The sequence below is a fragment of the Arachis hypogaea genome, chromosome 16, assembly GCF_003086295.3.
Source record: "Arachis hypogaea cultivar Tifrunner chromosome 16, arahy.Tifrunner.gnm2.J5K5, whole genome shotgun sequence".
Taxonomy (NCBI): Eukaryota; Viridiplantae; Streptophyta; class Magnoliopsida; order Fabales; family Fabaceae; genus Arachis; species Arachis hypogaea.
The window spans coordinates 83,244,642-83,251,436 of NC_092051.1; the positions used below are offsets into that span (position 1 = coordinate 83,244,642).

The 6,795-nt window shown below is 35.8% G+C and overlaps 1 non-coding gene across 1 annotated transcript; it reads left to right on the forward strand.

The window, feature by feature from the left end:
* The first annotated feature begins 1,151 nt into the window (after nucleotides 1-1,151).
* On the forward strand, nucleotides 1,152-1,259 carry LOC112761947 (small nucleolar RNA R71). Its single transcript, XR_003182314.1, has one exon. It is a non-coding gene; the product is annotated as a small nucleolar RNA R71 (small nucleolar RNA).
* The last annotated feature ends 5,536 nt before the right edge of the window (nucleotides 1,260-6,795 follow it).

Genomic DNA, 6,795 nt, shown 5'->3' on the forward strand with positions numbered 1-6,795 from the left:
ATGGTGCCTATGGTACAGGGTATTATGAACTTTCTAGGATCCTGTCTCTTCTGAGGCAATGTCAGTTGATCCAGATCACTTAGTTCATTGATAAACAAGGGAGGTTCAACTTCCCAAGTATCAATGCCAAATAATTTGGTATTCAGCTTCATGATTGCACCAAGAAACTTGGCAGTTTGCTCTTCAGTAACATCCTCATTCTCTTCAGAAGAGGAATACTCATCAGAGCTCATGAAGGGCATAAGGAGGTTCAATGGAATCTCTATGGTCTCTAGATGAGCCTCAGAGTCCTTTGGTTCCTCAGAGGGAAGCTTCTTATTGATCACTGGACGTCCCAGGAGGTCTTCCTCCTTGGGATTCACGTCCTCTCCTCTCCTCACAGGTTCGGCCATGGTGCTTATGTCAATGGCCTTGCACTCTCCTTTTGGATTCTCTTCTGTATTGCTTGGGAGAGTACTAGGAGGGATTTCAGTGATCCTTTTACTCAGCTGGCCCACTTGTGCTTCCAGATTTCTAATGGAAGATCTTGTTTCATTCATGAAACTTACAGTGGCCTTGAATAGATCAGAGACTAGATTTGCTAATTTAGAAGCATTTTGTTCAGAGTTCTCTGTCTGTTGCTGAGTGGATGATGGAAAAGGCTTGCTATTGCTAAACCTGTTTCTTCCACCATTATTAAAGCCTTGTTGAGGCTTTTGATCCTTCCATGAGAAATTTGGATGATTTCTCCATGATGAGTTATAGGTGTTTCCATAAGGTTCACCTAAGTAATTCACCTATGCTATTGCAGGGTTCTCAGGATCATAAGCTTCTTCTTCATAAGAAGCCTCTTGAGTACTGTTGGATACAGCTTGCATTCCATGCAGACTCTGAGAGATCATATTGACTTGCTGAGTCAATATTTTATTCTGGGCCAATATGGCATTCAGAGTATCAACTTCAAGAACTCCCTTCTTCATAGGCGTCCCATTACTCACAGGATTCCTTTCAGAAGTGTACATGAACTGGTTATTAGCAACCATGTCAATGAGTTCTTGAGCTTCTGCAGGCGTTTTCTTTAGGTGAATGGATCCACCTGCAGAAGTGTCCAGTGACATCTTTGATAGCTCAGATAAACCATCATAGAATATATCCAGGATGGTCCATTCTGAAAGCATGTCAGAAGGACACTTTTTGGTCAACTGTTTGTATCTTTCCCAAGCTTCATAGAGGGATTCACCTTCTTTCTATCTGAATGTTTGAACATCAGCTCTAAGCTTGCTCAGCTTTTGAGGAGGAAAGTACTTGGCTAAGAAAGCCGTGACCAGCTTATCCCAAGAGTTCAGGCTGTCTTTGGGTTGAGAATCCAACCATAATCTAGCTCTGTCTCTTACAGCAAAAGGGAAAAGCATGAGCCTATAGACTTCAGGATCTACTCCATTAGTCTTAACAGTATCACATATCTGCAAGAATTCAGTTAAGAACTGAAAAGGATCTTCAGATGGAAGTCCATGAAACTTGTAGTTCTGCTGCATCAGAGAAACTAATTGAGGTTTCAGCTCAAAGTTGTTTGCTCCAATGGCAGGAATGGAGATGCTTCTTCCTTGTAAATTGGAATTAGGTGCAGTAAAGTCACCAAGCATCTTCCTTACATTATTATTATTTTCGGCTGCCATCTCCTTTTCCTGTTCGAAAATTTCTGAAAGGTTATCTCTGGATTGTTGTATTTTAGCTTCTCTTAGTTTCCTTTTTAGAGTCCTTTCAGGTTCTGGATCTGCTTCCACAAGAATGTTCTTATCATTGCTCCTGCTCATATGACAAAGAAGAGGGCACAAAAAAATAATAATAATAGAAATCCTTTATACCACAGTATAGGGATTCCTTTGTGAGTGAAAGAAAAGAGGGGGACAAAGAGTGTGATGTAAAGAAAGAAACACAACTGTGAGGATGGCAGAGATGTGAGATGAGATGTTAGAATATGAATGAATAAATAGAATGAGATGGGAGAGGGAGAATTTTCGAAAATATTTTTGAAAAAGAGTTAGTGATTTTCGAAAATGGTTTTTGAAAAAATGTTAGTAATTTTCGAAAATTTTTTTTGAAATTAAAAATAAAAATAAGAATAATTAGTTAATTAAAAAGAAATTTTTGAAAAAGAGGGAAGATATTTTCGAAAATTAGAGAGAGAGAGAGTTAGTTAGGTAGTTTTGAAAAAGTTAAGAAACAAACAAAAAGTTAGTTAGTTAGTTGAAACAAATTTTGAAAAAATAAGAAGTTAGGAAGTTAGAAAAGATATTTTGAAAAGACATTTTTTTTGAAAAAGGTAAGATAAGAAGATATTTTAGAAATTAGTTTTGAAAAAGATTTGATTTTTAAAATCTCAATTAATGACTTGATTCATAAGAAATCACAAGATATGATTCTAGAACTTAAAGTTTGAATCTTTCTTAACAAGCAAGTAACAAACTTCAAATTTTTTGAATCAAAACATTAATTGATTATGTTATTTTCGAAAATTTGATATAAAAATAAGAAAAAGATTTTTGAAAAATATTTTTGGAATTTTCGAAAATAACTAAGAATTTTGAAAAAGATTTGATTTTTGAAAAAGATAAGATTTTCAAATTGAAAATTTGATTTGACTCATAAGAAACAACTTGATTTTAAAAATTTTTTAAAAAGTGAACTCAAATTTTCGAATTTGATGAGAGAAAAAGGGAAAGATATATTTTTTTTTATTTTTGAATTTTTATGATGCAATAGAAAAACACTAAAAAGATGCAATGCATGAAATTTTTAGATCAAAACAATGAATGCATGCAAGAATGCTATGAATGTCAAGATGAATACCAAGAACACTTTGAATGTCAAGATGAACATCAAGAACATATTTTGAAAAATTTTAATGCAAAGAAAACATGCAAGACACCAAAACTTAGAATTATTTAATGCTTAGACACTAAGAATTCAAGAATGCATATGAAAAACATGAAAAGACACAAAATAAAAAATCATCAAGATCAAACAAGAAGACTTACCAAGAACAACTTGAAGATCATGAAGAACACTATGAATGCATGAAATTTTCGAAAAATGCAGGATGCACATGCAATTGACACCAAACTTATAACATGACTCAAGACTCAAACAAGAAACACAAAAAATATTTTTTGATTTTTATGATTTTTTAATTTTTTTTTTTGGTATTTTTCAAAAATTAATTGAAAAAGGAAAATAAGGATTCCAAAATTTTTAATATGAATTCCAGGAATCTTGCATTCTTAGTCTAAAGCTTCAGTCCAAGAATTAGACATGGCTCACTAGCCAGCCAAGCCTTCAATGAAAGCTCCGGTCCAAAACACTAGACATGGCCAATGGCCAGCCAAGCTTTAGCATGTAATTCAGATATGACATGCCTGACATACTCATTCCCAAAGGAATAGACATGGCTTTACAGCCAGCCAGGCTTCAACATGCTTCCTGAAATACTAGAATTCATTCTTAAAAATTTTGGATAAAAAAAAATTTTTGAAAACATTTTTATTTTTATTTTTCGAAAATAAAGGAAAAAATTTTTTTTTTTGAAAGATTTTTGAAAAATTTTTTTTTGAAAACAAAATAAGAAGAAAATTACCTATTCTGAGCAACAGGATGAACTGTCAGTTGTCCAAACTCGAACAATCCCCGGCAACGGCGCCAAAAACTTGGTGCACGAAATTGTGATGTCCAGGCTCGAACAATCCCTGGCAACGTGAGCAACTTGGTACGTGTAATCGTGATTACACTTTAATGATGTAAAATTCATGGCTCTTTCTTTCCCTGGCAATGGCGCCAAGAACATGGTGCCAATACCATGGTTCACAACTTCGATACAACTAACCAGCAAGTGCACTGGGTCGTCCAAGTAATACCTTACGTGAGTAAGGGTCGAATCCCACGAAGATTGTTGGTATGAAGCAAGCTATGGTCACCTTGCAAATCTCAGTCAGGCGGATATAAAGTGATAATGGTGTTTTCGAATATTATATAATAAAATAGGGATAGAGATACTTATGTAAATCATTGGTAGGAATTTCAGATAAGCGAATGGAGATGTTTTTCGTTCCTCTGAACCTCTGCTTTCCTGCTATCTTCATCCAATCAGTCTTACTCCTTTCCATGGCTGGCTTTATGTGATACATCACCACTGTCAATGGCTACTTTCGGTCATCTCTCGGGAAAATGATCCAATGCCCTGTCATGGCACGGCTAATCGTCTGGAGGCATCACCCTTGCCAATGGCTTCATCTTATCCTCTCAGTGAATAATATGCTCACGCACCCTGTCACGGCACGGCTATTCATCTGTCGGTTCTCGATCATGCTGGAATAGGATTTACTATCCTTTTGCGTCTGTCACTAACGCCCTGCAATCGCGAGTTAGGAGCTCGTCACAGTCATTCAATCATTGAATCCTACTCGGAATACCACAGACAAGGTTTAGACCTTCCGGATTCTGATCTCTTGAATGCCGCCATCATTCTAGCTTACGCCACGAAAATTCCGGTTAGGAGATCTAAGAGATATTCATTCTAGCTTATTTCATGTAGAACAGAAGTGTTTGTCAGGCACGCGTTCATAAGGGAGAAGGATGATGAGCGTCACACATAATCATCACCTTCATCACGTTCTTGGGTGCGAATGGATATCTTAGAAGCGAAATAAGATGAATTGAATGAAAAACAGTAGTACTTTGCATTAATCTTTGAGGAACAGCAGAGCTCCACACCTTAATCTATGGAGTGTAGAAACTCTACCGTTGAAAATACATAAGTGAGAGGTCCAGGCATGGCCGAGAGGCCAGCCCCCATGGTCTAAGAACTATGCATTCCCAGATGTCTAATACAATAGTAAAAGGTCCTATTTATAATAAACTAGTAACTAGGGTTTACATGAGTAAGTAATTGATGCATAAATCCACTTCCGGGGCCCACTTGGTGTGTGCTTGGGCTGGGCTTGAGTGTTGCACGTGTAGAGGTCCTTCTTGGAGTTGAACGCCAGCTTTTGTGCCAGTTTGGGCGTTCAACTCTGGTTTTGGCTCCTTTTCTGGCGCTGGACGCCAGATTTGGCCAGAAAGCTGGCGTTGAACGCCAGTTTACGTCATCTATTCTTGGCCAAAGTATGGACTATTATATATTGCTGGAAAGCCCTGGATGTCTATTTTCTAACGCAATTGGAAACGCGCCATTTCGAGTTCCGTAGCTCCAGATAATCCACTTTGAGTGCAGGGAGGTCAGAATCCAACAGCATCAGCAGTCCTTCTTCAACCTCTGAATCTGATTTCTGCTCAAGTCCCTCAATTTCAGCCAGAAAATACCTGAAATCACAGAAAAACACACAAACTCATAGTAAAGTCCAGAAATGTGAATTTAACATAAAAACTAATGAAAACATCCCTAAAAGTAACTAGATCCTACTAAAAATATACTAAAAACAATGTCAAAAAGCGTATAAATTATCCGCTCATCAGTCTCCAATTAGTTAGTATTCATGAATTAGATATAGTTTTGAGGGAAAGGTTCTCTCCTCTCTCTTTTAGGATTTAGAATTAGGATTTCTTTTGCTTTCAGGATTATCTCTTTTTATCAGGTTCAACATTCCTTTTTATTTATCTTCTCAATTTAGTTTATGAATTCTTCCATGTTATAGATTATTCTTTGAATTAATGTTATTTGAGGTATTTCAGTTTATTATTGCTCTCTTTTATTTATGTTACTGTTGCTTCCAATCTGAAGATATTTTTATTCCAGTAGATTTACTTTTTCCCTTTTGGTCTTGGTTAAGAAATCAGTAACTCAGGAGTTATCAAACTCAACGTGATCGATAATTGTTATCTTTGTTAATTGAATTGAACTTCAATAATCCCAATCTTTTTATAGGAATTAACTAGGATTTGAAGATCAAACCAATTAGTCACTTGACCTTCCCTTGCTCTAGTAAAGGTTAACTAAGTGGAATTAAGATTCAATTTTTATCATCATTGATAAGGATAACTAGGATAGGACTTCCAATTTCTCATACCTTGCCAAAAGTGTGTTTTACAGTTATTTATTTACTTACAATCTTTTACTTATTTTAATTGCAATTTAAATTACTTGTTCCTCATCCTCAAAACCCCGATTTACAATCTTCATAACCAATAATAAGAACATACTTCCCTGCAGTTCCTTGAGAAGACGACCCGAGGTTTTAATATTAGTGCCCGGTTTTCAATTCTAAAAATTATTTCTTTGTCCTTTTAAAACAATAAACTAATTTTATAAATCTTATTTTTCTCGAAACACAGTATCGGGCAGGCTTAAATCGGTTCGATCGGTTCGGTTGCCGGTTCTCGGTCTTTCGCAGAAAATACATTTTTTGACTCAAAAAAATTCATTGAAACCAAATTTCACATTTATATTTTTAAAATAAAACTTTTAAATTTTGAATCTATCTCGAGCACTTAAAATTACTAATTTTATTAAAACAGTTTTACGAAAAACTCCGGTTCTTACAACTAACGTCCATGCTAAGCTCATTTCCAGTAGCACCCATGCAAGCTTGTAAACGTCGGTTAGCTCAAGCCCATGTCAACTTCACTCAAAGCCACTCTTAACTTGCTTCAACAAAAGCTAAAGCCCACATCCAAGACTTGAAGATTGATTGGAAAAGTGTATAAATAGGATTGAATTTAAGTTAGATGGGATTGGCACTTGGGGGAATCCAGGATTATAACACCCTATATTTTAATTTCTCTGTATTTCAGTTTTACTTTCAGAATGCAATTTACATTTCAATT